Source organism: Sapajus apella, unplaced genomic scaffold (assembly GCF_009761245.1).
Source record: "Sapajus apella isolate SASKATOON/1434 unplaced genomic scaffold, GSC_monkey_1.0 scaffold57, whole genome shotgun sequence".
NCBI lineage: Eukaryota > Metazoa > Chordata > Mammalia > Primates > Cebidae > Sapajus > Sapajus apella.
The window spans coordinates 3,962,202-3,975,850 of NW_022436997.1; the positions used below are offsets into that span (position 1 = coordinate 3,962,202).

A 13,649-nucleotide genomic window follows, 5' to 3' on the forward strand; every position below is an offset into this window, starting at 1 on the left:
ATAGTTAAAAAATAATCAAATGGAAAACAAGAGCCCAATGTGAAGTAGAGAGGTGTAAACCATAACCAGAGGTTATTGTGAATAAATCCTGAAGTGCTTATATTCTGTAGCAAAACAAGAATAAGATTTGTACAATCGTGGAAAAAAATAATTTTAAATGAGCAATGTGCTTTGGAATGATCCATCTCTATGCCTGAGATACAATTAAACACGTGAGACAGGAGTTCATTAATCCAATAAACATTCTTCACCCACTAACTAGGTGTTACTACTGGACATGAATAAGATATAATTCTGAGCCTTGGAAAACTCTTCATAGGCCATAATGAGCATAATGTTGAAAGTGCTGAGCGAAAGTTATGAATAGGAAGCACAGAAGGGGGCACCTAACCAACCTAACCATGCTGAGAATGCTTCTTAGATCTGAGCTGAGATTTTAAGGAAGAGCTGACAGTTAGATAAAGTCATAAAGATAACAGAGAATGCAGAGAAGGGAAAAGCATAAACAGTCTCAAGTCATTTGCTGCAACACCTCATGCATATGGAGGGGAGAAGATTCGAGGACAGCAAGGAAGCCAAAAATGACTAAGATGCAGGGTCATGAAGAGCCTTGGACTTTTACATGGAAATTGACACAAAGAGGTATTACTGGATGTTTAAAACAAGGAAATGGCTTAGTTTTATTTCTGTGTTAGAAAATATCATCTTTTTTTCCCCATTTATTTATTTTATTGCATTTTAGGTTTTGGGGTACATGTGAAGAACATGCAAGATTATTGCCCATCGATGATAGACTGGATAGGGAAAATGTGGCACGTATACACCATGGAATATTATGCAGCCATCAAAATGATGAGTTTGTGTCCTTTGTAGGGACATGGATGAAACTGGAAACCATCATTCTCAGAAAATATCATCTTAAAGTTTGAATAAAGGATTGATTGAAGTGGTAAAATATCTGACTCTATTAGAATAAGAAAAGACATGCAAAAATTGAGCATTGCTGAATAAGAAATGGGGTAGCAAGGTAAATATGAATTATTGACTAATTGGATATGGAAAACAAGTGACAAGAAGATGTTTAATCAACCTCTGTTTTGGGTTTGTTTGTTTTCAGTTAGTGGGTAAGTTGTGGTACCATTAACAATGAGTTTCCAAGTGTCAGAGAGGCAGCAGGTTATGGGATGTTTAAAAGAGGTAGGAAGAGGAAGAATTCTGCTTTGGACACATGCTCTTGCTGTTACAATCACCAATCTGAAACAGAAGGGTGAAGTCTGGATTCAAGATTCTGATTTCAAAGTCATCAATGTATACAAAGTATTTAAAGTAGGACGAAATTACAGAGAAAGGAGAAAAGATGAAGACAGGAATCTCTAAGGAATATAATTATGTTGGGGACAGCAAGAGTCATGAATACGTAGAAAACGAATGAGAAATTTACTTACGTGAAAGAGAAGAACAAGGTAAGAACAATAATGCAGATGCCAAAAGCAAAGGCAAAACCAAAATAAAACAAAGTTTCAACAATAACAGACTGGTTCCTGCCACAGGTGGTAGATTGAGTATACACATATATTTTCAACTCTCTTGAAACCCCACTAAGACAATAGTAAGGGAATATTTTTAAAGGGTAAACAAAAAATTAAGAAAACAGAAGTTGAAAAGTAGATCTTCAGCTAGCAGTAGAAAAAACTGAAAAAGAAACTGGTTTATGCCCTAGACGCCCCAAACAGCTGCAGGTACCTCCAGAGATGGAGTCAGGGTAGGGCACAAACAGGAGAGTTGCTGGGAATTCTGTATAAAAAGAACCTGTAATACAAGATTCAGTCCTTTTGGCCACACAACTGTAATATTATCCCTCTCCCAGGTCGGAAAAGATTGGATTTAGAAGGATGAAACTGTGTCTCAGTAGCAGGGGCACCAGATCAGTTAAGGGAAATGGATCTATACTCAAAAGAGAGAAATTAAGGGAACATTGAGTGACTATATGTTGCAAGCTAGCCCTCTTCTTTCACTGAACTCCCAGAAATCCAGCAGACTGATCAAGAGACTGGAGCTAGTCTTTCCAGAAGAAAATTAACAGCCTATGAGAATGTAATACCTATAAATCTATTGAGATTAAAACTCAATCATCAAGTCCCAAATTATCATAATTGAAGCCTGCAATTGACAAATTCTGCCCAACCACTTAAGTTTATTGTCTTTGAAAAAAAGTCATATTTTAATGCTTCACTTTTAAATATGAGCAGACAATGCTCATATTTAAAAGTGGATGACCTATCTGAGGAACATGAAAACTAGAAAAACTAGAAACCAAAACAAACAGCATTTAAAATATAATTTGAAGGAGGTAGAAGAGGAAGCTTAAGAAAAAAAAACCCTCAAAAATAAAAAGTAACAAAATAAAAATAACACAATATACTATTATAAAAAGAACATATAAAGAATGAAGATTATGAGTTTGCATACAGAGAAAACAAAAACAATAAAACAAACAGGTGATATGCAGGTGATCATAAATGAAAATAGCCTCTGCCTTGTATGACATAATAGCAACAATTACTTTTAGAAACAGTGAAGGAATGCCTTAAAAACTCTGCAGATAAATCCCAATAAAATTAATATCCAGCTCACTTATTAAATAAGACTGATATTTTAGAGTTCAAGGTATCAAATATACTTCCTTCCTGTACCTTTTGTTAGCAAACTTTTGGAAGATATTCCTTGTTACAATGAAAGAGTAGAACAATCCAGGAAAAAATATAATATTCAGGCAAGAAGGGATTTGACTCAAAATAAGACAAAATTTCTAGGAAGATGCTGAAAATGCCCCAGGATGAAAGCTGTTCACAGGTTTGGAAATAAATCATTCAGATTGGGGCCAGTCAGAAGTTTTTTTTAGTAGTGGATTCTTTAAAGAGACAGATTTGGTATAATACCTGATATATTTAAGTATATTTAAAAAATGAGAATAATTTGAGGAGATTTTGATATTGAATTAGTAATAAGTACATAGAAACAGAAACAAAGCCCAGAATAGTTATAAACCCCAGGGAAGATTTTTTAAGTAGTGGAGAAATCACAAGGATCACTTAGAATAGCCCTTGGTACTCTAGTCAAAATATGCCATAAAGAGATAAGGAAAATGGGTGAGCAGAAGTAAGAATTGGTGGCAGGCAGAAGGGGAGGGGTGGGTACAGAAAGCTAAATTCTCACCTTCCATAGACAAAGTCAGAAGAAAAACACCTAACACAGAAAAATCAGGAAGTTGCAATATAAGTATGGCTTGTAGTGACATGGAGATCTATGCCAAAGGAATAACTAAATGGTTTGAAAGTAGCTGGCAGTGGGGAACAAGTTTGGGAGCAGGTGGAGAGGGGGCAGGAAATTGCAGTGTCTGATTATGTAACTTACACACACACACACACACACACAATCAATACAGTTGACTCTTGAACAACATGGGTTTGAACTGCATCGATCTACTTATATTCAAATTTTCTTCCACTGCTAAGATTGCAAAACCAATTTCTTCCTCTTCCTCTTCCTTCTCAGCCTACTCAATCTGAATATAAGGGAGATGAAGACCTTTGTGATGATTCACTTCTATTTAATAAATAGCAAATATATTTTCTCATTTTTTTTAATTTCTCTTAACATTTTCTTTAGCTTAGTTCATTATAAGAATATACTACATAATATATATAATATACAAAACACATGTTAATCAACTATGCTATTAACAAGGCTTTGGTCAACAGAAGGCTGTTACTTAAGTTTTTGGAGAGTCAAAAGTTACACACAAATTTTCCACTCACAGGTCAGTACCCTAACCCCTGCATTGGTTAAGGGTCAACCACATGTGTTTGTGTGTATATATATGTATGTGTGTATATATATATATATATATATATGAATATGAATACAGATACACACGTTCAGTATCTCTTATCCAAAATACTTGGGACCAGAGGTGTTTGGGTTTCAATTTTTGAAATTTGAGAAATTTTCACACACATAATGTGATATCTTGGGAATGAGACTCAAGTCTAAACACAGAATTCATTATTTTTAAAATATTTCTAGCAACTCGAGAGACATAGATTGAGGTTGCCCTAAATATACACTTCCAAAATTTATGTTTCATATACACTTTATACATATAGCCTGAAGGTAGTTTCATGTAATGTTTTTAAATAATTTTGTACATGAAATAAAGTTTTGACTGGTTTGTCTACAACTCATCAGATAAGGTCAGGTGTGAGATTGTTCATTTGTTACATCACATTTGTGCTCAAAAGATTTGTGATTTTGTGGTATTTGAGATTTCAGATGTCCAGAATAGAGATGCTCAAGCTGTATACAAACATACATATTTATGCATATGTGTGTGCATATATACACACATATACATATATACACACATATCTATATATGTGTGTGTGTTTGTGTATGTGTGTGTATATGCAGTGTATACACACAAAAACAGAGATAAGGGGTTTTTAAATTGTTTACTCATATATGGTGAGCATCTAGACGAGAACCTAGCACAAAGTAGGAACTTAAAAATTATTGATGGGAAGATAACAATAGCAATTCGTAAAACAAAGTTACCCTGATAGAGATAACCACAAAAATAATGAAAAAATGTACAATTTCAAAGTTACCTGAAAATAAAAAAAGATCTCTCTCAGGTCAAAAGTAGCAGGAATAATACATTAATCAAAACATAAATGAATACTTAAATTTTACGTATGTATTTATATAATACATACCTAATCATATGTCTTCTACCTGTATCTGAGCTGTCCTGATTCTTTTAATAATTTGGTAGTTTTCTTCTTTAGTTTCAAAAATGTCAGTGTCTGTCACAGAAGGTGAAACTATAAAAATGATATTTCCCAAGGGTAGTGGAAGGTAAAGAAGAGGCAGAATATTGCAAACCAGAATAAATCTTCTCTATGTCTAATCCCCCATGCCATTCTTTAGTACAGGGAGTAGTCCTTCTAGGGAAAATGGATTTTAAAACTGCGGGGAGCATATTTTAAAGGGTTTGGATTTTCTACTACTCTTGCCAGGGATAGCAGGATTTTAAAATAATCTAAATCCCCAAATTTCAGAAGAACTTAACATCAAATATTTTAATACCATGGGATAGTAGCTCAAATAATGTGGGAAAATAGAATTAAATGCACCCATAGAAAAACCCATAGAGGCGTAATGCTGGCACTTAACAATGTACTTCTTACACCATTGACTACGACTTATTAGAAAAAAAACTGTACTAAAATTAATACGAATCTTTAAATACATGAACACAAAAGATACATTTCTCAAAATTACCTGGGAATGTGTTTTCTGTGTTATTTACTAACTTTACAATTTCAGTAATAATGTTCATGGTTTTTGCTTTTATTTTGTCATCCCCATATGATTACTTTTCTCACAAGTGGTGGAGACCAAGGAGAGCAAAGAGGCATGAAATTGAAAACAAAGTTAATTTAAGACCTCATTCTTTTTCTGTCTCATCTTAGATACTCCCTTTGTACTCCCCTAAAAATGATAACTTCACATGAACATACTTTCTCAACTAATCATTGAAGTTTTCTGGAAAAAAAAAGTTTCAGGCACAGTTTAATTGACGTTTGGTTTCAGAATGTACTATCATTACTGGAATATAAAAAATATCTTCACTTGGAGAGAGAATACCTGAATTATGTAATAATGGTCATTGTAATGAAAAATACATTTATCACCTCACTTTTCTGAGACCTAATTTCTATACTAAAAGTTAGAGTGCCGAACTACCAAATGATCTGTAAAGACCTTTCTAGCTCTAAACTTTTTGAGTCTGTGTAGTTCAAGTTCAGTGACTAACTGAATAATGAATTGACTTTTTTGGGAGATTTGTGATTTAACCTTCACAAATCCTATCCTTCCATAAAAAAATCTGCTGATGCTTTAGGAGGTATTATTTGTTAAGGGAAGCCCTAACCAAACCATCTCCCTTCAAAACTCTGTGGTTATAAATGACATTATCTAAGATTAAATCCTTGGTGTACAGCATTCATCCCTTCTGTGCTATTTTCAAATGCAAATAGCTGAGCCAGTCAATGTGCTGTAGCCCTAGAACTCCGTTAAGATTAAAAAGATTAGATCCCTCTCTTCACCAGAAAGGACAGAAAAAACATAGGATAGAAAGATTTGTGTGGAGATGGGTAAAGAAAACAAAATGGGTGGCCTCGCTGATAGGTCTCTTACATTTTGCATTTTTTCTGAAGCTATCTGTATTGGTAATAAAAAAAATTTCTGGTTTCCAATTATATTCTATTTGCAAAGCTCCTAAAACATGTTTTTAAACAATAGTTCGGTGACATGAACTCAGCATATTGAATAAGGAGGGCAGACCTGGCATTGACTAAAGATTTTGCCTGCATGCCACCAAGCATCTCTGTTTCCACCTGTTCAAAGGTTTGCTAGTCATAGAGAAATAAAAATATCAGCAACAGCACAACACAATTTACTAGTACATTACAGTATGTCAAGTGCTATCCTCTTTATGTTCTCTCTCATTCCGGCCTCACAATAATTCTGTAAAGGAGGTACATACCTTTTTTTTTTTTTTTTTTTCTCCTGTTTTAGAGAAGGCAACTAGGTCTTAGAAAAAATAAAGTACCATGCTCAAGAAAGAGATAAAGCCAAAATTTGAGATAAAATGAAACACAAGAGTGTATCCATTGTTACTTATCTAAAAGGACCAGAATGCCATGCTAAAGCTGGAGGGGGGAGTAAAGGAAAATTATGGTATGAAAAACTAAATGAGTGGCAGGAAGTAGGGAAAAGAGGTGGCAGACACTCTAGTAGTAGGGAGAGCCGAGAGACAGGATAGCAATATGTAGAAAAGATAAGGGTTGCCAGTCACCATGACATCCTGACCATATTGATTCTCAATTTTTCACCCTGCTTAGTTTTAAACTATGTAAATAAACATTAAAGCACATGCTGCCTGTACATGATCAGTTCACTTTCAGAAGAGTAGATTCCAGGCTCTGCAATGTGATTCTCAGGGCCCTAGGAAACCCTGTATGGCTTATCCGGACTCCTTGCAAACCCTCTCTCATATGGATTCACTCCCTTTCCCCAGCTATGGACAAGTGTGCAAAATTATATCATTAGAGCTTCAGCTTCACATTTTAGTGCCTAACAAAATTCAAATCTTCTAGTAAAGGGAAGTTGGTTTTTCAATTTTTCTCTTGATTCATAACATGATGAAGATTCTAAGACTAGAACCTGATTAAAGGGAGAAATGCATTGCGTAACAGTAACAGGCAAAATGGTGGTTTCACAGTGCATGGCTGGGAAACACAGGATAGGTTCTTGGTCCTGCACATATGTAAAGAGAAATTAAGCATTGGCCAATTCTTAATTTTTCAGTTAAAATTTACCTTCTAATCTAAAGATTTCAACAATGCAAACATAAACTAAGTTTCTTCTGTTGTAAAGATTTCCATATCAGTCACACACAAATACTAGTTATGTTTATGCAAAACAGTTTAAATGAAACGTGGATCCTCAACAAATCTGCAAGTATAAATATATAAAAAAGTGGAACAAAACTTCTTTTACATAGACCTCAATTAAATTACAATATTAAGCAGGCTACAGCAGGAGTCCATTAAAGATTTAGTTACCTTCTGTAGTGAACATTAAGAAGCTATTACTCAAAACTCTATTTAAACTGTTAAAAGGAATTAAAATGTATAAGAAAGACCATTACATATCACGAGCTAATTTTCTAATGAAAGCTTAGCAGCTGATAGATTGTTTAAGCCTCTCCAACATTTTAGTTTCATACTCAATAATTCAGGGATGGGAGCAGGGTTATGTTGATTCATAATTTGCTCCCTTCCATCTCTCAGTGGAATGATGTTGTGATGGACAATCGGCCATCATTTTCCATTCTGTGTCTAAAGCTATGCTCTCCAAGTTAAACTGAGGAATTATCAGCAAGAAAGTGATGTTGTGTTCCCCCCGGGCCACAGCTCACTAACCATTCTCTGATTCCCACTTTAATACTGTTTGCACTATGCCATGTAGCCTCTCTCTGCTTCTAAACTATTTCCAAGAAAAGATAAGTTAATTTTCTCATATAACTTTAGAAAACTTACCCCCTCCTTCCTGAAAATAAATGAATTTTAGGAGTACAGGGTTTTTTTCTTTTTGAAGACTTGCTTTAACAAGTTTCTGATATCTACTTTCATCATCTTGAATATTCTTTCTGTATGACAGAAGAAAAATGTTCTTTCTTGTTAATGTATTCTTATCTTTTTTTTAATTAACTCATCAAGGAACAGCAAGGAGAAGAACAAAAGGAAATAAAATTACTAGAACTGTTAAATAACTCTAAAATCAAAGTCTATAAACTAAATATGGGGAATATTACTTAGGAAAAAAATGTTCCTTGATGTGTCTTCTGTGTTTTTACTTATAAGAACTTCTCTCACATTCTCAACCAGTCAATAATCATTTATTAAATATCATCTTTTATGTGATCAGCATTTCCCTACTCAGAGAAGAACTAATATGAACCTTACGAACTTTAATGTATGAAAATATAGACTTTAAATGTGTTTCAAGGCTTCTGCCCTTAGGAAACTTTAAGTCTCATTCAGTAAATAAAGCACAAAAAGCAAATAAATATAGTTACATTGCAATAGTAAGGAAAGACAAATTGGATATAATGGAGATCTTACTGCCCAGCAACATTCTCTTTTTTTTTTGTTTTTTTGTTTTTTTTGAGACGGAGTTTTCACCCAGGCTGGAGTGCAATGGCGCAATCTTGGCTCACCACAACCTCCGCCTCCTGGGTTCAGGCAATTCTCCTGCCTCAGCCTCCTGAGTAGCTAGGATTACAGGCACGCACCACCATGCCCAGCTAATTTTTTGTATTTTTAGTACAGACGGAGTTTCACCATGTTGACCAGGATGGTCTCGATCTCTTGACCTCGTGATCCACCCGCCTCGGCCTCCCAAAGTGCTGGGATTACAGGCTTGAGCCACCGCGCCTGGCCTAGCATTCTCAATCTATTTTATTAAACAGCATCTTGAATTCTCCTTGCAGAATGTTTCCACACCCAGTCTTATGAAGTCAGCCTCACTCTCAGGTCAAGGACTAGGTTAGGACAGCTAAGCCCCAGCAGGTCTTCCATCATTCTAATGACGTCTTTGGCTTTCAGAGTGTGGATCATGGGATGCTGTAAATTTTTAATAGCACCACGGTGATACTCACACATGGTGATACAGTGATACATCTATAGTATACCACAAATGACAATGGATTGTATGATGTTCCAAATGATATCATATGTTTATGAAGCTGGTTTTTCAGTTACTATCATGATAGAATAACAAGTGCTGAGTGAAAAAATTAATGTGCGACAAGAAATGATAATGGCGTGTCTAATCTGATTCTAACATTTGAGAAATTGTGCCATAGCCCACACATTCCATTACTAGGTAATTATGCTTATTTAAGAATAAAAGTGCATTTTAAAAATATATATTCAAGCAGCCACTGTATTGTTAGGGTCTGAATAGTTTATCAAGTTGTTTGGACCTAATTACTTAATAAACAGAACTGTTGTTTGTTTATTTTAACTTAGGATATCATGAAAAAAACTATTGAGACACCAGATTGCTGTGAACAGAGAAGGTTTAGGATTCTATGGACTACAGCAATTGATTCAGTGTTGGGCACAGGATGCAAATCCAGACAATGAGAGCACTAGGACTTCTATTCAACTGTAGATAGAAGACCTTTTTCCTCTAGCAGCAATTTTGACATCATGAGGTGGTGTCTGAATCTGCACAGGTCTACAGTTTAGATGAACCTTCAATGGATAAAGAGAGAGAAAAATTGGGTCCTGACCACCTTTGTGCAACAAGCAAGACATACCTGAATTTAGTCTTGTTTCTGGACTTTTAAGCCATATCAGCCAGTTTTCTTTAATGCCTACCCAGTTTGAGAGGGTTTCCTGTCACTTGTAATTAACGTGTTACACTAAAAGAAAAAAGTCCAGAAATTCTTTTTGATTTTTGTTTTTTACTTAATATAAAAATTCACATATAGAGGAATTATTATTATTATTATTATTATTATTTTGAGACAGTCTCACTGTGTTGCCAGGCGCCAGGCTGGGGTGCAGTGGCGCGATATCAGCTGACTGCAACCTCCTCCTCCTGGGTTCAAGCGATTCTCCTGCCTCAGCCTTCCGAGTAGCTGGGACTACAGGCGCGCACCACCATGCCCAGCTAATTTTTGTATTTTTTAGTAGAGATGGGGTTTCAGCATGGTCTTAATCTCTTGACCTCGTGATCCACCTGCCTCAGCCTCCCAAAGTGCTGGCATTACAGATGTTAGCCACCGCGCCCGGCTGAGGAATTGTTTTTTAAAGCACGATGATAAAGGACAATTGGGGATGGCCGCCCTGGATGTTCACATTCCTCCCCAGTCTGGCAGCCTGGCAAAGGGTGAAACTGTGAGTCTGTGGGGCAAAGCCATTGGCTAATGTCCACAACCCTGACATATAGGATGTTCCCATGGCCTTTGTATACACTCCCTTCCATGGTTCCTGTGTCTCCAGATCATTTGAAGTAAGCTGTGTTACTTAGAGAAGCTAAGTGTTACATAGCCACTCTTAAGGTGATGTATAAATATTTTGTAAAGTAATGATAGAAGTGTTGTTTCCCTCAGAGTACTTTCACTTGCAAGTCCAGCATACTGGCCGAGGAATTTCCTAAGATTTAAGGCAGCTTCTACCCTTCTGCATCTTTGGCCATGAGGCATACAAAACATGTACAGCTAGTTGGCCCAGGCTGAGGAATAATGAGTTTGAGTGATTGTGTTTACTTTCTTATTTCTTGGCCTCTAAGTTTTTCCTCAATAGTATGCATCCATGACATTTGGTTATCTAGAGGCACAAAGAATATCTGGATTAAACAGATTCAGTATGGATTAGTTGTGTGTCCAAGTGCTACTTTATTCATAATAAATCACTGGTGGTTTTATTTTTGTATCATGAAATATAAAATGTGTTTAATTATTCAGCAAGTTATAGCTGGAAAAAAAATATATGTGTATACATATATACACAAACACACACAAGCACACACTTTAATCCACATCGTGTCATGCTTTTACATGACTATGTAAATGATAATGACTGCTACAGAATGTTTAAAACATAGTTTAACATGTAGTTTTTGAGATATAATATCATACCAGACAAGGAAATACTGGAAAATATGAAGTGCTAAACTGTGTGTTGCTGATGAATGCAACAGAGTTAAGAGAGTTTAGGTGATGAATAAGAGCTATAGCAGTTACAAAGACATAATCTTAGAGATGCTTTACAAACACTAACTGAACAGTAATATCCCACATGAGTTGGTTGTTGCAAGAGTGGCCCAATGCATGATGTAGTTCATCACAGACAGAACATAGACCACAAGTCAATAATTGATGGCTCTGCAGTCCACATCAAAATGCTGATCATAACAGAGGTGTTTCTATTGATGAGAAAGTTAGCCTCGAAAAGTGAAATATTCAGTCTTTTGCAGGAAATTAAGCTGTTAAGGACTTGAAATGTTTGTGTACTGTAAAGCTATTAAGAGGTATATTGACAAAACTGCTAAATGTGAATTTCCTAAGATTCAAGCCAAAACTTCTATTCTGAATGTTGTTATCAAAGAAGGTTTTTCTGTTTGTTTTCCATCTGAGCAGGGCCCCCATATTGAACAACTTTATAGGAAACCATTCACATGAAATACAGTCACATGTTCTTGCTTCTTGACCTATCCTATTGGCTGTTTTCTTGCCCCAAATTTTCCTATTATAGGATCTTCAGTAGGGGCATTTTAAAGATGAGTCCTTGTTTAGAAAGCATTTCATACTTTTTTAGAATGTTTCTTTATAATTACTAGGCAACAAAATTCAATCCTAGAAAGAACTATAGAAGATATAGGCCAGGCACGGTGGCTCACGCTATAATCCCCGTACTTTGGGAGCCTGAGATGGGCAAACAGTGAGGTCAGGAGTTCAAGACCAGCTTAGCCAACATAGTGAAACCTCATCTCTACAAAAAATAAAGAAATTACCTGGGTGTGGTGGCATGCACCTGTAGTCCCAGCTACTCAGAAGGCTGAGGCAGGAGAATTGTTTGAACACAGGAGGAAGACTCTGTCTCAAAAAAAGAGAGAAGGTACAACAAGAGACTCTGTATCAAAAAAAAAAAAAAAAAAGAAAGAAAAAGAAAAAAGACTGTCTCACAGGAGGAGACTGTCTCAAAAAAAAAAAAGGGAAGGTACAACAGCATCAAAACATAAGTCAGCTGATTTTATTATTAAGAAGAGTTCTAATTATCCAAGCTTCATTAATATATAAATCTGAACCAGATGTGCTGTGATTTTTCTTTAATTTGATTTTGATGTCTTTATGAGTGGCCATAAAACAAGACAAGTAGCCACTCTCTAGGATACCAGTGTTCAGGGGGCAAGTTAGGTTAGTGTGTGTTTGCCATGTGAGACACAATGAGAAGATAAAACTAAAGCAAATAAAACAGAAGAAATTTATTACAGACCCCAGAGAGAAGAGGGGTGCCCATGAGGGCCAATAAGAAGTCTGGAGGTGGCAGGGAACTCAACCAACAGAGAGCAAGTAGAGAAAGGAAATGTGATATGTGGGACTTTACCTTTATTAAGGACCAAGGGCATCCTTTAAGCTTTTCCCCATGACTTGTGGATTCACTAGTTTAAAGAAAACACATGCAAAGAGGAAAACTTATTTACATGATTCTGTTGTTAATTATACAGTTTTATTGTGGTCAACAGATGTGAGCTGTGTTGGGTTTTCGGTGTGTGGGATGAGGGACAAATGGGCTATCTTCCAGGCAACCAGAAAGGGATGAAAAGTTTTAACTAGACCAAAGGGGACAGGGTACAACTGGGGCTCAAAAAACTTTTATATCAAGCCAAAAAATGAATGTTGGGGCAGCAACTACAATAAAATTTATGACGAGATGATAAAGGCAAGACCAAATAAAGAGAAACAGTATTTCCAATACTTAGTGAAGTAGTGAGGCAAGTAGTCTCTGAGCCACTATTATCTAAGAAATCAGAATTGAATCACTATCATATACAACAGGGGTCCCCAAACCCCAGTCAATGGACCTGTACTGATTCATGGCCTAGAATCGGGCCGCACAGCAGGAGGTGAACAGTGGGTCAGCAAGCATGACCAACTGAGTTCCACCTCCTATCAGATCAGCTGCAGCATTAAATTCTTGTAGGACCCTATGGTGAACTGTGCATATGAGGGATCTAGGTTGTGTGCTCCTTGTGAGAATCTAACAAATCCCTGACCTGAGGCGACACAGTTTCATCCTGAAACCATTCCCACCACCATCCATGGAAAAATTGTCTTCCATGAAAATGGTCCCTGGTGCCAAAAAGGTTGGAGACAGATGATGTAGAAGAAATAATAAATTTTTCCACAAATGATGTTAGGACTTAATTTAAAATAAAACACTTGCATGTAAATATATTTGGGATTCCATCTAGGGCAGAATTTATCAACTATAGCTTCCAGCCAT

The 13,649-nt window shown here is 36.1% G+C and overlaps 1 protein-coding gene across 2 annotated transcripts in view; it reads left to right on the top strand.

Moving 5' to 3' along the window:
- The window catches only part of RIT2 (Ras like without CAAX 2), a 373,167-nt gene that overhangs the window by 238,919 nt on the left and 120,599 nt on the right, over positions 1-13,649 (top strand). The gene's annotated exons all lie outside the window — the stretch shown is intronic.